Source organism: Oryx dammah, unplaced genomic scaffold (assembly GCF_014754425.2).
Source record: "Oryx dammah isolate SB20612 unplaced genomic scaffold, SCBI_Odam_1.1 HiC_scaffold_5, whole genome shotgun sequence".
Taxonomy (NCBI): domain Eukaryota; kingdom Metazoa; phylum Chordata; class Mammalia; order Artiodactyla; family Bovidae; genus Oryx; species Oryx dammah.
The window spans coordinates 83,926,538-83,944,795 of record NW_024070189.1 but is presented as its reverse complement, the minus strand read 5'-3'; the positions used below and the strand labels follow the sequence as shown (position 1 = coordinate 83,944,795).

At 40.8% G+C, this 18,258-nt stretch overlaps 1 pseudogene; it reads left to right on the top strand.

The window, feature by feature from the left end:
• Window positions 1–17,645: 17,645 nt before the first annotated feature.
• LOC120864924 lies at window positions 17,646–17,741 on the top strand (annotated as a pseudogene).
• The last annotated feature ends 517 nt before the right edge of the window (window positions 17,742–18,258 follow it).

Genomic DNA, 18,258 nt, shown 5'->3' with positions numbered 1-18,258 from the left:
CCAGTTTCAAGCATCAGTAACTACTGATCAATAATTGTTGACACAGTATTATACTCTTTTCCAAATATCATATAAATGGAAATGCAAACTTTGGAGGTCTGACTTCAACCATTTTACTATTTTACTGTGCTCACCAACAGTTCATTCCTTTTCATTGCTTGGTAGTATTCCATCATGTGGATATGTCATAGCTTATACATCACCAGTTGAAAGACATTTGTGTTTTTTCCAGTTTCCGGTCATTAGAATAAAGGTGCTATAAACATGTGTGTGAGCATAGGTTTTCATCTCACTTGGGTAAATACTTAGAGGTGGGTTGCTGGATCAAGCAGCAAGTATGTAATTAACTTTAAAGAAACTGTCACACTTTTGGCTGTCCATTTCCCATTGTGGCCAGCCAACATAATGGAAAAATGTACCATTTTCTATTCCTACCAACAATGCATCCTCATTAGTGCTTGGTATTGTTTTCTGGGTTTTGTTTTTTAGTTTCAGCCATTTTAATAGGTGTTCAGTGATATCACATTAGAGTTTTAGTTTGCATTTTTAAAGATATTGCGCATTTTTTTATGTACTTGTCATCCATATATATATATATATATATATATTTTTTTTTTTTTAATGGTATCCAAATAGTTTGTTGCCCCTCCTGACCTTGAACGTGGAGTAGCTCCTCTCGGCCCTCCTGTGCCTGTGCAGCTGCCACTCCTTGGGCATGGGGTAGCTCAACATTCAGAAATCTAAGATCATGGCATCTGGTCCCATCACTTCATGGGAAATAGATGGGTAAACAGTGGAAACAGTGTCAGACTTTATTTTGGGGGGCTCCAAAATCACTGTAGATGGTGATTGCAGCCATGAAATTAAAAGATGCTTACTCCCTGGAGGGAAAGTTACGACCAACCTAGATAGCATATTAAAAAGCAGAGACATTACTTTGCCAACAAAGGTCCATATAGTCAAGGCTTTGGTTTTTCCAGTGGTCATGTATGGATGTGAGAGTTGGACTGTGAAGAAAGCTGAGCACTGAAGAATTGATGCTTTTGAACTGTGGTGTTGGAGAAGACTCTTGAGAGTCCCTTGGACTGCAAGGAGATCCAACCAGTCCATTCTAAAGGAGACCAGTCTTGGGTGTTCATCAGAGGGACCGATACTGAAGCTGAAACTCCAATACTTTGGCCACCTCATGCGAAGAGTTGACTCATTGGAAAAGACTCTGACGCTGGGAGGGATTGGGGGCAGGAGGAGAAGGGGATGACAGAGGATGATATGGCTGGATGGCATCACCGACTCGATGGACATGAGTTTGGGTGAACTCCGGGAGCTGGTGATGCACAGGGAGGCCAGGCGTGCTGCAGTTCATGAGGTCACAAAGAGTCGGACATGATTGAGTGACTGAACTGAACTGAAATAGTTTGTCATAATTTTATTGGATTGGTTGTTTTATTATTCTTTGAAGCAGTACAAGTCCTTTGCCAGACATGTGATTTTCAAATTTTTTTTTCCCAGTCAGTGACTTGTCTTTTCATCCTCTTTGCAGTGTCTTTCACAGAGCAAAAAATTTTAATTTGGTAAGGTCTACTTTATCAATTTTTTCCATGTATGGACTATGCTTTTGTTGTTACATCTGAAATCACTTTACTAACCCAGGTTTTCAATGTTTATAATGGTCCTATGTTTTCTCCTAAAAGTTTTGTGGTCTTAGGTTTTAAATTTAGGCCTATGATAATTTTGAGTTAATTCTTATGTAAACTTGAGGAGATATGGGTTAAGTTTCAGATTTTTTAATATGGACATTCAAGTGGAGCAACACCATTTGTTGAAATATATATTATTTAATATGAATGATGGTGAGTATCAGTCATTAGTATTAGATTTGATTGGATACATTTAAAGAGTAATAATGAAGAATTAAATGCTTTTCTTTTCAAGTGTCAGTATTCATAATATGTTGGATTAGATTCTTCACAAATATTTGAGATCATGAAAAACATTTTAGAGGGAAGAGTGATAATATGTGGGAGTTACATAGTTTCCAAAATTATTTTAGGGAATATTGAAGAAGAAAAAAAAGGTCTGAAGACCTCTCTTAAGTATCAGCAGAAGAAATAGAGAGGGAAGGTTTTACTGAGGATTACTCCAACTCTGAAGGTTCACAGTTTGACACTAGCAGAGAGGAGAGTTAGAAAGAAAGAAGTAAAAAATAAAATGACAGCCTGGTTTCTAACTTGAAGGGGCTTCTGTTTGTGTGGTGGTATTGCCACGAACCAAGTTCAGGAACGCAAGAGGAAGAGCAGACAGGGGTGGAAGAAAGGACAAGAGCTCAATGCGGATTATGCTGTTGGACAAAAGCATGGAAAGAAGCAGTTATTATTTTATGAGGTTTGAGTTTGTTTTGTTTTGGTTTGGATTGGGTGGAGATTTTTCTTTCTATTCTCTTTTCTTTGTGTGTGTGTGTGAGAGAGCACGCATAAATACATGGGCACAGTGAATGTCTATGTTGGACTATTTCTTTATATAAAAATTGATGTTTCAGTTAGGCTAGCAGTAGAGAACTTTGTGTGGTGTGATGGAAAAGCCAAGATGGGGAGCACGAAAGCATGAAGTATGAATTCCTCCTCTACTCCCACTGGCTGAGTGGCCTTGGGCAAGGTAACTTACTTCTCTGAATCTCACTTTCTTCATGTGTATTATGGTAGTAATAACACCTACTTGAAACAGGATATTAAAATAGGATGTTTTCTCTTGGAACTGCAACCAAGGACAGAGGGCAACAAGTACCCACCCCCACCCCCCGCCGCTCCCCTCCCCACAGCCTAATAAGAGAGGCTAGACAGATGCAGACAAGTTTGCCTATTTGTTTATGCCAAGTGAGTTATTAGGTCTGGGAGAGGGATACTAAAGTATAATTTTCAAAAAGTTATAAAGCAAACGAAGTACAAGATTACCCACATATAAATACAAGATTACCTACACAAACTCACCGCTAAAACCCTGGCACTAAGAGAGGGAAGAGCTGGGGAGGGTACCTAAGGCCATGGCATGCAGAGAGGAGAACAGCCCACCTGATTGGCTGTCCCACTGATACCCACAGTCCTCCTCTCATTGCCTTTAGTGACCACCAGTACTCCACATGGTCCCATAGACATCTCCAGGGACCCCTGGCCTCCATCTGTCAGGCCCACGGGAGTTACTCTGTGGCTGTCTAAGCTGACAGCCATGGTCCCCAGGGGTCGTAGGCTGTCTGTCCGCTCTCTTCCACACCCTAATCAGAGAGTCACTGAAACTTTGGGGTGCTCTCTCATAGTATTTTGAGGGATGAGACTGGGCCTGCTGGAGGCTCCATGAATTTCCCCAGGTCTGCTGGCCTCACAGAGCACACCCTGGACATGGAGGTTCTTTCCAAGTCTGAACTCTGGGAATCAACTCACAGGGTCTCTTTACTCTGGGATCACCAAACCCACTGGAGAGGCATTTCCTCTCCAGGTCTGACCTAGAAAACACAAGGATAGGCTTGGGTTCAGAATCCTCTCAGCCACAGTCACATGCACAGTCAATTCAAACTCTTCTTTCCTTTCTCTCATCAACAACTCCTTCCCCCAGGCTAGGGCACCTCTGTCTAGTGGGGGTGGGAGATGAGTTGGTACTAGTTGTGGTTGGTTTTCTCAAACTCCTTAAAGAACTGAACCCAAAGCTTTTGAAATTAAGAGCTAAGACTTCGCAGTCTTTTTTCTCCAGATCACTCCTGACGTTCCTCTCAGGTCTGAGGGACAATGCCAGTCTCTGGTCGGAGGCCAGCTGGCAAGAGCATCAGGGTGGAAAGAGGTGGGAAACCCCAGTTAATACTTCACGTCCTCTTACCACGTTCATTTTATATGACGTACACCTTAGGTGTGATCTGCAATATTCCAGTTTTCATTAAGACCCGAATGGCTCATTGTCCCATGGCAGCTGGCCCTGAGTCATCTTCCAGCTGTGGGTCTGTGGTCAAGTTCATCTGAGCACATTAAGGCCACGGGCACAGGCCACAAACCCTGGGCCTGAGACAAGCTGTTTGGCTCCCATTGGGAGTCTCAAAAACCCAAGCCTACTGCACAGCAGGGGGGCAGGAAGGGAGAGCAAGAGTAAGAGGAGGCTGGTCTCCCATGCTCTGTCCACATCAGGGCAGAAACCCTGCCAGGATCAACAGCCTGCCTCCTGGCAAAGCCTCTGCCAGGCTCCCTCAACACTGTGGTCACCAAAGGACTGTGTTTTTCCTGAGATGTGGATTTTGAAAATGACCTCCTGAGGTCTGGCAAACAACTGAGTTCTTAGAGGAAAGAGGACAGGGAGGTGACGCCTCGCTCCAAGGGGGTTATGAAAGCAGAGCAGGCTGTTACTGCATGGGAATAGTGCTACAGCAGAATCAGTGAATGCTCAGTGTTCACCTCCACGGGGCAAAACTTCAGCCAGGGTGTGAAGTCAAGTCACAGAAATGTACACCCCCAAAGGAGACCCCTGGGACAAGTTCTAAAATGCTGGTTCCACAGTTCAGTGGTCGATTCTATTCCTGAAACCACTTCACTTGGCTCATCTCTGCTCTCCTCTGCTTGAGCATGCAAACTCATTACCTTACCAATCTCCTGCCTCTGCTTCCTGCCTTTTTTCCTACTCTTTGTCTTCTTTCTCCTCTCGTGACCTTTTCTTCTACAGAGGAAGCTTACCTTTAATTATACGTGCTAAGTTACTTCAATTGTGTCTGACTCTTTGTGACCCTATGGACTGTAGCCTGCCAGGCTCCTCTGTCCATAGGATTTTCCAGGCCAGAATAGTGCAACAGGTTGCCATTTCCTTCTCCAGGGGATCTTCCTGACACAGGGATCGAGGCCGAACCTTCATCTCATTCATCTCCTGCATTGGCAGGAGGGTTCTTTACCACCAGCGCCACCTGGGAAGCCCACCTTTACATATGTGCTGTGTGTGTTCAGTTGCTTCCGTGGTGTCCGACTCTTTGCAACCAATGGACTGCAGCTCAGCAGGCTTCTCTGTCCATGGGATTCTCCAGGCAAGAATATAGAGTGGGTTGCCGTGTCCTCCTCCAGGGGATCTTCCTGACTCAGGAATCCAACCCTTATCTCTGGCATCTCTTGCATTGCAGGCAGGTTCTTTACCCACTAAACCACCTGGGATGCCCACCCTTACATATACTTAATTATGGAGAATCTTAACACTTGGTGCATTTTGCTCCGCAGCAGAGAGCCCCAGTCAGGCCCTGTGCTTTGTGTGTCCTGCCCTGACCATCCTCGGCTGTGCTCCTCTCCATGCAGTGGAAAGTCTGCTGGGTCAAGAGAGCATGTGACCCGGAGCCCTCAAACCACCAACTGCAAACATGGTCCCCAGATTTCCCACTCCATTAGCTCCAGACAGCTTCTAGAACCCACACTAGCTTCTTGTCTGTGTCTTTCCTCCAAAATTCATAAGGCCCTGGGGGTAGAGGGCAAGTGGAAGGTGTCTGTGAGAAGAATGAACAGAACATGGACATGTGGACTGAGGTGTTCACACATTCACACATAGCATCTCTTAAGCAACCAGGAGTCGGCTCTCCCTGTGTATTTGTGGTCTAGGGCAGGATCTCGGGGACTCTGAGAATCCAGACTACTTCCAGGACATTAGGAAGGTATGCTTGTCAATTTAGGATGGTAGAACATATTTTATTCAACATCTTTTAGCTTGGTGTATAAAACTAAAATGAGATAATATGGAAAAATCTATTTGTACTCTTGCCCCCAACCTTGTAAATATGAGGGGGTGGGCCTGCACTCTAGTATCATCTGTGGGGTTTGTATTCACTCAGATTTGTCTCCTTTCCTATAAAGACTCATAAACTGCCTTGAAGTAAATGAAAGGCTATGTGGAGCAGTTAGGTTGGGCTTGATGACATAGTAAGAGACATGCTGCTGCTGCCGCTGCTAAGTCGCTTCAGTCGTGTCCGACCCTGTGCGACCCCATAGACAGCAGCCCACCAGGGTCCCCCATCCCTAGGATTCTCAAGGCAAGAACACTGGAGTGGGTTGCCATTTCCTTCTCCAGTAAGAGGCATGAGCAAACCCCAACTTGGAATTAGATTGGCACATTTTCTTTCTTCCTCTTCGATTCTTCCAATCTGAGCCGTCAAAGTCAAGATATTCCAAAAGCAACTTTTAAAGGGCTTTTTAATATTTTGCTCACTGTCCTTATCTGAAGTGCTACTAACTTGACAAGGATGCGCTTGAGGAATTCTTTACTATCATGTCGGTATTTCAGGAAGATTTGATTGGTTCTGATGAGTTCCTTGACTTCACAAAGGAGGTACATATATTCTGTACTATGGAGACTCTGAATGAGCTTCCCTGTACTGGTTATGAGCTTATCCATTGTTGCCTTTAACCCCCTACTGGAAGTGGAACTTGCTAAGCTCTAATGCTAAGTCATCATGATGGACTCACAATCAAGAGCAGTTTGATAATATGAAAAGGTTACTGCCCAGTGTCACTGTGGGAAAAGTGTTTCCTTGACGTGAATTTATACTTGAGTAGAATGGTTAAGAAATATTTTTATTGATTTATGAGATGGAAGTTTGTAAAAACTTTGCACCACATAGCTTTTTTAAGTTGGCAACAGTACCATTAAAAAATAAGCAGGCTGAATTTTCAGTCCATCTGCATGCTAAGTTGCTTCAGTTATGTCCAATTCTATGCAATCCTATGGACTGTAGCCCACCAGGCTCCTCTGTCCATGGGATTTCCCAGGCAAGAATACTGGTTGCTATTTCCTTCTCCTTAAATGTCATATATATAAAAAGTACTCATTCACACCTATACCTATGCACAAACTTGATCTCAATATTTTGGGTAGGATACTCAAAAATCTAACAACTAAAAAAGTATTTCCTCCAACCCCACAGGCTTTATTTCCCATTCTTGAAATGTACATATTTATATATATCATATATATGCTTTGAAGATTCATCCTGAAAACAGTAAACTTGCCTTAATCTTGACCAGCTTTAGACACAGTGAGATATATTCATCTTATAGTTCAGAGAAACTGGTAAAATGTCAGACAAGCTTAAACCTGAATTCTGATCAATCCAGTCACTAACTATAAAGCCTCAGGAAAAATCCTTCAATTTGCTGAAAGCCTCATCTGTAAAATGGGAGTAATGCTTATTACCACCTTATAGACTATTCTGAGAACTACATAACAGCAGACACGTAAAATACTTGACCCACTACCTGACTCAGCAAACACTCAATAGATGATGGATGTATTTGTAATATAATTATTACCATTGCTTTTTTTTATTAGTTCCTGAAATTCACTATTGTAGAAGTAGATCAATTCTACAATTTGTCTACCCGTTTCTTCCAAACAAGTATCTTGAGTACTTCATTTCAAAACTGGTAATTTGATAGATTTTTGTCAGCTCCTGACTGCTTCCTTTGATGAGGTCAGAGCAAATGGCCCAGGGTTAGTATAAGTTCCCCTCCTATACCTATTCTTCTGGCTACACCTTAGAATATAAAAGCATACCCTCAAAACAACAGAGAGCTATAAAAGGCTCCTCAACCTCTAGTGGGACAATGAGTGCATTTCTAACACAACTGAAACATTTAACTCCAGATTTTGAACGTTTTCCCTAGTGGCTCAGCAGTAAAGAATCTGCCTGCAATGCAGGAGGTCCAGGGGCCCTGGGTTCCATCCCTGCGTTGCGAAGATCCCCTAGGGAAGGAAACCCACTCCAGTGTTCTTGCCTGGAGAATCCCATGGACAGAGGAGCCTGGGGGGCTACAGTCCGTGAGGCCGCAAAGAGCATGACAGGATTGAAGCGACTTAGTTCGCAGCACCTCACATTTCACCAGCTTCTAACAAGCCCCTCTTTGTTGCTGTCATTCAGTCGCTCAGTCGTGCCCCAGCTCTTTGCAACCCCATGGACTGGAGCACACCAGGCTTCCCTGTCCTTCACTGTCTCCCAGAGTTCCCTCAAACTCCTGTCCATTGAGTCCATAATGCCCTATTCTCCCCCCAAATAAGGGCAACATCGCCATCTACTGTTTCCATTTCACAATCACTGAAAAGAAATTGCTTGCTCTCAACAATGTAAAGCTGGGGAAACTTCTCTACCTTATAAAACTAATAAAGCAGTTTCTATTTCAATTTCCAGAATAAACTCCATTTTACAGAGATTCACTGTTTGAAAATCTTTTGTTGGGGCCTGACGGTGGTTCAATATTGAGAATGGATCTTGGCTAACATTTAGTTAAATTTCTCCCGAATTTTGTACCACCTGTATCTGTCTTCAAGCCTTCACCCTCAATTTAGTTATACTTAAAACTGACTAATAAGTGGCAAATCATGTGTGGTTTGGTACCTCTGCCTTGAAAATTGAACTGGGAGGTGGGAGAAGCCTGAGAAATTTTGAGAAGCCAGTCCTGTGGTTACTGCTCAAAAATAGCTCTTGCTTGACAGAGCTACCTAAGACCTAGGAAAAGTGGAGTCAGTTATGTAGATCAGCTCTGTGGTACCCCAACCCCATATCCTCCACCTGTCCCACCCCATAGACAGCTGACAGCCTTGTCATCTCCTGGATGTAATTTTTTCCTGTGTTTCTACCATGATTTATTACTGCATACCAACAAATAGCTAATACAGAGCTTTTTATTAACTGTAAAGTGGTTTGGAAACAGTTTGTATGAAAGGCAGTTTGCAAAATCAAGCCCTAAGTACTGCATGAAGCTGGAGAAGAGGTACCCTTTCTACATTTATGTATGTACTTGTCTAGCATTTTATTTTTCCATCACCTCACTTGGCCCTGGGAAACATCTTTCATCTTGGAATGGCTCTCTTCTACACTTTGGTGTTAGTTCAGTTTCTGGTGAACTGTTTCTGCCCCTGGGTTTGTTCCTCAGACACCAAGACTGCAAGATTCCTGTGTAACAATGTGGGAAGGGACAGTTAATTTTCCACCAACAATAAAACATAAAGTGCCTTTACCTCCTACCAGGATGAACTGCACACCCCTCCCAAAAAACAAGGACCCCAGTTTGCATGTTGGGCAGGAAGCAAGATGATTTACAACAAGTGAGGTTTTTCTCATCTTTGGAAGTATGTTCATCTTCACCACCAGCTTGGATTCCAGCCCTCAGATTCCAGTTCTTTTTGGGGTCACTTCCCTCCTGGAATTGGGATCAAAGTAGACACAACTCATGGCCTGGCCCGGGTACACCCCTGGGGGAGGTGGCTTGGTTTACTTTAGAGCAGGCAAGGTGTTTTCCGAAACTAAAGTTGCTGGGAAAAGCAGGAGGGAGAGCATTCAGAACAAATGCTGTTAACACCTGATGTGCACTTCTCCCCCAGCTCCTCCCCTGCTGCTCATAGTTACTCACAGATGTTTAGGAACAGCCTAGGTAACCTCAACTTCTACAGTCATTCGACACACGAAGCCACAGCAGCCTCACCTCAGCGCTTCTGATTCTGGTTCAAATGTAATTAAAAACACAACTTTTTTTTTTTCCCCTTCTCTTTTGACTCCCTTATCTCATTTATCCCACCCCTTACCCCACCCTCCTGGAGAAGGAAATGGCAACCCACTCCAGTAGTCTTGCCTGGAGAATTTCATGGACAGAGGAGCCTGACAGGCTACAGTCCATGGGATCTCAAAGAGTCGGATACAACTGAGCGACTAACACTCAGCCCAGTCTCCACTTGGGCAACCACTAATAAACGATCTATTCTCTGCATCTATGAGCTTGTTTTGTTTTTTTGTTTGTTGGTTGGTTTGTTTTTTTGCTTAGGGTTTTTTTTTTTTTTTTTGTCTTGTTTTGGTTTGTTTCCTTTAGACTCTACGTATTACTATCCTGGGGAAATTATAAATTAGGCTCATAGATAAAGGTTTTTAGACTCCGTAGCAATTCCGGTTGCAAATTCTGGTTATAGGTTGTTTTTTGTTTGTTTTCCTTTACTCATTATGTCAGTATATTCACCTGGAGTCAGGAGTTTGCACAGATCAACTTCCAGATCTCCTTTATTTCACAGTGGGAATCTAACATTGTCAGCATTTTCTACGAGTTTCTGCTTAGACTGTTGCCTTGAGCGTGCCATGAACTTTGCCTGCTGTCCCATGTGACTTTTGAGGTCCTACAACTTAAATGCATATTGAAAAAATACGAAAAATGCTTTCTGGGCACTGTGGTTTCCACCTTTTTGTTCTCTGCCTTCTATTAGATATTGGCCCAATAATTCCTTATTATTCAGCATCTTGCTGCTTTCATAAATACTTTTTAATATTTTATAGTGTATCTTTACTTTTTTTTTTCCACTGGGAAGGTGGATTTAAATACCTAGCCCACCTTATTTGTTGAAATAGGGACCATTTCAGTTTGAATCAATAGTTGTTATAGTAAATATGAATTTTATAGGGTAAGTTTCTTTGCTCAATAATAGATACAAATGTTTGACTTGCTTTAACTAGCAGGAAAAATAAATTATTAATGCAATATATGTAAAGCCACTCCCTTTCCTCCACTGGCTAAAAGTTTCTTCTTTGCCAATTCAGTTCTAGGACCTTTAAATTTGCAAAATTGAGACAATGAATAAGGAAGAATGAAAGGTTCTGAAACATGTTTGAGTGGTTTATAATGGAAAGGGCTGAGTTACTGGCAATAGAAAAAAATTCAGAATCTGAGAAAGAAGGGATGAAAATATAGTCTGTAGAAATGGTCTTGGAATCAAGTTAAACATATGGAGAAAGGGGGAATAAAGTCTTCCCAGGTAGCTAACTAGCCTCTGAGATAGTAAAAATAAGATATTCAGAAAGATAATTTTAAAAGTTTTTACTGTGCTTTCAGAATGAGGGAGCTCCTAATAAAGTCTTGAGAGCTCTTAGAAAAGTATTAGATTGATTCTCTAAAAATTTATTAGATTTCAGAGTGATATTCCTTCAAATGACTCTCTCCATGGAATCTGTTTTACAAAACTACCTGGGTTTAATCTGATTACGTCATGTGCCTGACAAGTATTCATTTTTAATGACAAAATGATGTATAAAATTCAAATGGCATGATTTACCTAATAATTCCAAAATTTATTGAACCTTTAGAATGTTTATAATTGTTAAAATATTGGAGTGAACATCTATTTTTTTATTATAAAACATTTCCAGCATGAATGTTCCTCTGTCAAATCTTAAGTTTTTGATATTGTTTCAGATCTTTTGCTTTTAAGAAAAAGAAAATTTAAAGATGTGGTAACAGCCCCATTCTTGATAAAAAAAGACTCCCAGGTCCCTCCAAAATATGATCAGTAATGTGAATTTAATATTATTTCTAGTTGAATGTACACTTTTAAAAATAGATGTATGCATCAAAAGCAGTATGCAATATTATTTAGCTTTTAAATTTTTTTCCTAAATATCATCATACTGTATGTGAGCCTTTCTATTAATATTGTGGTTTTGAAATTTAGTCATGATACATGTAACTCTAATTCATTTACTTTAACTTAGATTTATTATATTTTACCTATCATTTCAAGATGTCTATAGTGAGAAGATTTTCAGGTAACCAAATCTGTAATACTACTAGCAATAGAAGTTCTCAGCATCTTCATACAGTTTTTAATTTCTTTTCCATTATGCTTTCAGAGAAAAAAAGAAAAAAAGCCAGGAGCAAAGTTTACAAGATAAACATTTTTATGTTCAGGGCCACCATTTCCATTGTAGAGTTGTGCTCACTAAGATCCTATTGGTAGACGTTGACTAATATTGTCATATAGCTTTCCAAGACAGTTGTAAAAATAAATTTGACTCACTACAAACACATTAGCATATTTGACTATCATGTTCAGATATTTCTTAATTTAAGTAGTTGTAAATGGCACTTCAAACTTGCTTTAATTTGTATTTCTTTGAATTTGCACTGGGAATTCGCACTGGAAGGAACATTTTTCCTGGATAATATTTGCATTTCCTTTCTTGTTATAAACAGATATTTAAAATTTCTTGAAAGATCTTTATATTGGCTCAGCCTTTTGTGATCTTTCTAGAAAACAGCCACTTCTACTTGAATTGAATATTTCTCAATGGCCAAATAGACACTTAGGGCCTCGGATAGAAGAGGCAAGAAATAACTTCTTGATCTTCAAAAGCAAAAAACAGAGGTGGACACTTCAGTAGAAAGAACTACTACAAAACCACCCTGCATTGTCATTACAAAGTAAATAGAGCCACAAATGAAATAAAACGGATTGCAGGTTTAATTCAATTTAACAAAATCCACTGAGAATCAATTCTGAGCAAGAACTGTCTGTCCTGAGGCAAGGAGGAGATAAGGAGCTTAGTCTTCAGTGTATGGCTGGAGAAAAAAGGAGGATGGCCTAAGGAAAATACAGACAGACACTGCTTTCTGGTTCTTTGCCCAGCCCCATAAGACAGAAGTGAAGTGAAGTGAAGTGAATTCCCTCAGTCGTGCCCGACTCTTTGCGACCCCATGGACTGTAGCCCACCAGGCTCCTCCCTCCATGGGATTCTCCAGGCAAGAGTACTGGAGTGGGTTGCCATTTCCTTCTCCAGGGGATCTTCCCGACCCAGGGATTGAATCCGGGTCTCCATAAGACAGAAGGACGATAGAAATGGAAAGGGAGACCAACTATTGCTCTGGAGGAGGGGGGAGAGAGGGGCTGGCTGCCTCTCCTAACAACCAGTGAAGAATGGAATTCCCCAGTGCTGGTAACTTGGGTCTGAGCTGTTCTGACCTACACCCAGCAGTAGAGCTGTCCTCCACAGAACTTTCAGATGACAGCAAGCTGTGAGAAAGCACTTCAGTCTGGCGGCCTTCCTGGAAGCTTTCTACCCACTTGGTTAAGTGTCTGTGTGACATAGATTGGTGATGGTAAGGCGTATTTACCATATTTGCCAGCTCATGGACAAAGAATGGGCTATTTTTCCTTCCTCAACTTCCTGCTTTGATCTCTGGACCTCTTAGCAGCTAGCCCCTCTGAACACCAGCTTGGCTTTCAACTTGGGTCTAACATTTTTATCTCTGCTGTCATCATAAATGGTTCATGGATTAATATGTATGTGCACATATTTCTAAATAATACAAAAAGCTTTCCAGTTTATAATCTTCATATGCAATAATTCATAATCTAAATAGGATTTTTGGTTCTCAAATAGACATGGAGTCATCAGAAAATGCTTTTAGTTGTAAGAGCGGAGGACGTTAATGAATGAGAAATTTCCTAACCCCTCCCTACTACAAATTACTATAAAACAGATTACAGCCCTCCACCTCCATCACTACCACTCCTCCTTCAGCTGAGTCACAAGGAAACTTGCATTCCAGTTGAGAACCGTGCCCTTAACAGGCGATTTGATGACCAAAACAGAGTACTGCTGGCACTGACTATTCACTCTCCATCACTGTCTATCGTGCACAGATGAATAAGAATGAAAAAGAAATGCATTTATCTTTTAAGTGGAGCTATTTGAATTTGACTCAGTTTGGAGAAAGATGGAGAATTTTGTAACCATTCTTCCTTTTAAGTTGACACTATTAATGTGCACAATTATGTTTGTCAGCACCCTACTGAAATGTGAAAATGTGGTTGGAACAGTTTTTAAATAAAAATATAGTGACCTACAGCGGAGAGCAATTATAAAAAAATTTTTCAGCACTCACGCCAAGTAATGGACCTTCCTCACTGGCCCTAACTGAGCGTTTAGATACATGCCAAGTACAGCACACACTCTACTTAATTTCCTTTGCTTCAACTCTCATTATAATTATGTTTATTTTAAAAATCAATGCCAAATTGGCCTCCTTAGATGTTGGACTTGCAGTTTAAAGAGTTTGTATAGTTCCTAAGATAGTGTAAATTATCTACCACAAATATCCCAAACCATTTGGTGGGGGGCAGGGGGATGAGGTTTTACTTGTTTAGAATTATGACTTAAAAAAAAGTTTCTGTGGTTTTCCCTTAGAGTAGGCACTGGAATTTAGTCTCTTGGTTTTTAACTCAGTCATGACCCATTCTCTGAGACCCTGCTTCTGTGTCATCGTTTGGGGCAATATTTGTCCTGCACATGCTTCCCGCAAGCACATCAGGACAGTACATCTGTGAAGCCCAGTGAGCTTCTCAGGACAACACTATATGAAGGGGTTTGAACTAGGGATCAGAAGACCTGGGTTCTGTTCCAGATATGCCCCTTTCGAAGTCAAAGCCTGGGTCATGTAGCCTCTCAAGTCTCAAGTTTCTTCATCCTTAAGATGTAGATGAAAATACCCACTTTCACACCGTCTATAGGGTCGCACAGAGTCGGACACAACTGAAGTGACTTAGCAGCAGCAGTAGCAGCAAGGTGAGCAAGGATCAAATAAGACCATGTGATAGCTTTGTAAACACTAAAATATATTTCTAAATCTCAGTCTTTGGGGAAGCCAGTTATGGTGTAGTCTAGAGAAAAATATTGGTTAGCACTCTTTCAGTTCCAAGTACTTAAAGTATAAGCAGGATTAAGATTAACAAAAATATATTGGCCCAGTAGGCAAAAATGAACTGAATTTCAAATACAGGCATACTTTGTCTTATTGTGCTTCACCTCATTGCACTTCGCAGATTCTGGACAAATTGAAGGTTTGTGGCAACACTGAATTGAACAAGTCTATCAGTGCCATTTTTCTAACAGCATTTGCTCACTTTGGGACTCTGTGCTATAATTTGGTAACTTGCAATATTTCAAATTTTTCATTATTATTATATCAGATAAGGGACTTGTATCTGATATATATAAACGCTCTTTTTTTGTTGTTCAGTCACTAAGTTGTGCCTGACTCTGTGACCCCATGGACTGCAGCATGTCAGACTCCTCTGTCCTCCACTGTCTCCTGGAGTTTGCTCAAATTCATGTCCATTGAGTTAGTGATGCGATAAACACTCTTACAACTCAATAATAAAAAGACAAATATCTTGATTTAAAAATGGGCAAAGGATCTAAGCAGATATTTCTCCAAGAAAGTGGCCAATAAACACAAGGAAAGATGCTTGATATCATTATTCATCATTATTCACAAATCAAAACCACAATAAGATATTACTTCACACCCACGAGTATGGCTAGAATTTAAATATCAAATAATACTAAGTGTTGGCAAAGAAATGAGAACACTCACTGCTGGTGAGAATGTAAAACAGTGTGGCCACTTTGGAAAACAGTTTGGCACTTATTCAATTAAACAGAGTTATCATATGATCCAGAAGTTCCACCCCGTGATATATATATTCAAAATAAATAAAGGCATAAATCTACCTCAAACATGTACATGAATTTTATAGAAATGTAATTAATAATAAGCAAAAGTGAGAACAACTCAAATGTCTATCAGTTGACAAGTGGGTTAACAACACATGGTTTTTGTGTACAATGGAATATTGTTTCACCATAGAAAGAAATAATACATGCCATAATATGAATTAACCTTGAAAACATTAGGCTGAGAAGACACAGAATGCCATATATTAATTATATGATTCCATATATATGAAATAACCAGAAGAGGCAGTTCTGTAGAGACAGAAAGATGGTTGCTAAGCATGGTTGCTTAGGACTGGAGAGAAGGGGGAAAGGGGAGTGATAACTAAAGGGGATAGGGTTTCTTTTTGAGGTGATGAAAATATCCTAAAATTGACTCTGGTGATGGTTGTACATATCTCTCAGTGTATACTGAATTATATACTCTAAATGGGTGAATTGTATGGTATTTGAATTATGTCTCATTATAGCTGTTTAAACAAGACTAGTAGCTAGGGTCCAGACCCACTGTTACCCATTCACAGCTCTTTCTCCACCTGTCGGCTTCCTTTCTTGGCAGCAGAAATGATGACTAGTGGCTCCCAGCTGGGCTTTTACCACTTCCTTTCCCAGTTCAGTCTGCCATAACAAAACACCATGGGCTGGGTGGCTTAAACACAAATATTTATTTCTCAGGGTTCTCGAAGTTGGGAAGTCAAAGGGAAAAGCTTCAACAGACAGGATTCAGTTCCAAGTAAGGACTCTCTCCCCAACTTACAGATGGTCACTTCCTTCCAGTGTCCTCCAATGGCCTTTCCTTGGTGTGTGCATATGTTGGGGGTTTGGTGAAGAACACATTGTGATGTCTCTTCCTCTTCTCATAAGGACTCCAGTCCTACAGGATTTGAGGTCCATCTCCTTTAAACTTAGTTACGTTCCAAAAGGCCCAATCTCCAAACACATTAGAAGTTAGCACTTCATCATATGAAATTTGGGGGAGGCATAGGCATCCAGTCCATAAAAACTCCTTTTTTAAGCCCAGGTGAAAAGCACACTTTTTCCCCAAGGGGTTAGCAAACGCTATGGCTGCCCATCCTTGGCCCAATTTTAACCATAAGCTTGTTTTTGTAACTAACACTTTGATTAGGTAGGCCAGAGTCAGGTGTCCAACCCAAAAGCCTCAGGTGGGTTAGTCCCACCAAAACAAGATAAGAAGGAAATTATAAACTCTTATCAAAGAAAAGGGGCAGAGTGAGGCCAAATGCTAATGCCTACTCCACAGTAAAAGGCTACAAGCCAGGGAGCCTGCATGCCAGGCTTGGGTGGTGCAGAGACCACTTGTGTGAGCAAGGGTAAATCATTAAACCCCTCTATGGCCTTAACATCACCAGACCAGAGCACTGAAGACAAGGAGAGACAAGACATGAAAGCCCTTAACGATCAGAACCCTCAGAACCGGAGGGCTAGGAGGGAACTTGGTGATCCTCTTATATGATAAACTAAAAAAAAAAAAACATCTACTCTAAAAGAAGGCAGCCTGCTATGAGAAGCAAAATGACTTTCACATCACTAGACTTCAGAAAGAAATTTATTTGCTAATTGTAATAACTTTAAGCATACCACTTCATCTTCCTCAGTCTCACTTTATAAGTTAACTCTCAGTAATACTAATACTATTAAGAACAGATGTATTAGTTAACTATGGGCTTCCTTGTTGGCTCAGATGGTAAAGAATACGCCTGCAAGCGGGAGACCTGGGTTTGATCCCTGAGTCGAGAATATGCCCTGGAGGAGGGCATGGCAACTCACACCAGTATTCTTGCCTGGAGACTCCTCATGGACAGAGGAGCCTGGTGGGCTACAGTCCACGGGGTTGCAAAGAGTGGGACACGACTGAGTGAGTAAGCACAGACAGCACAGCACAATTAACTAGTTAGGGAGAATTCCTTCACAATGTTTATTATATCATCACAATCTAGTACATTTGAAATATCTTGCAATTTTAGTTGTCAATTATACATCAGTAAAACAAATTTTAAAAAATTTGATAACTATTCTTGAGACTAAATGTGCAAATGTAGCACACTTTACAAAAGCCAAAAGTGACATACTCAGATGTGAAGTTATTGGATTTGAAACATAAGGAAATTTCTGTGGAATGTAACATCTCTAGGGAGAGGAAATTGGGTATAAAATTTTACCTTTTTGTAGGTGGTCTCATTACTGCAAAGCTCTGGACTTAGCTCTGGACAAAGTTCTTGGACACCCCCCCCCCATTATACCAGTTTGAGACCCTGGACCTCTAAGAACTTGTTTCCTCTTCTATAAAAAAGGGATGACAGTGCTAACGTTGGTAGCACATATACTGAAACTGGACCAAAGCAGAGATTAGCATGGCCCCTGTGCAAGGACGTCAGGAAAACACATTCTTCTATTTGCAAAATAGATAAGCAACAAGGATATATTGTACAGCACAGGAATTGTAGCCATTATCTTGGAATAACTTTCAATGGGAGTATAATCTGTAAAAATACTTAATCACATTGCTGTACACCTGAAACTAAAATTGTAAATCAACAATACTTCAATTATAAAAGTGGGAATGGCAATTCCTACTTGAGATACTCTAAGATTAAATAATGACATAAAATGCCTTAAATCTAGTGGGTATTCAGATGTCTCAGCGACTCCTTTCTCTCATCTATGTGACAAGAGCAGCGTTGGAGTATCCTGCAATAACCCTACCCCAAATTGTTTCCCAGGCAGTTCAATTACTCCACTAGAGTCCACGTTAGTCTAAGAAAAACAAAGTTTTCTATTCTGAGGGAGAAAAAATGTGCTTTAAAAAAAAAAAAAAAAAAGGAGCACCATCTCCGCTCCTGAGGGCAAGATCCAAGACTTCTTCCCTTCTCTAAAGAGAATGAAGTAAACATTCAAGTCACAGACGTCATCGT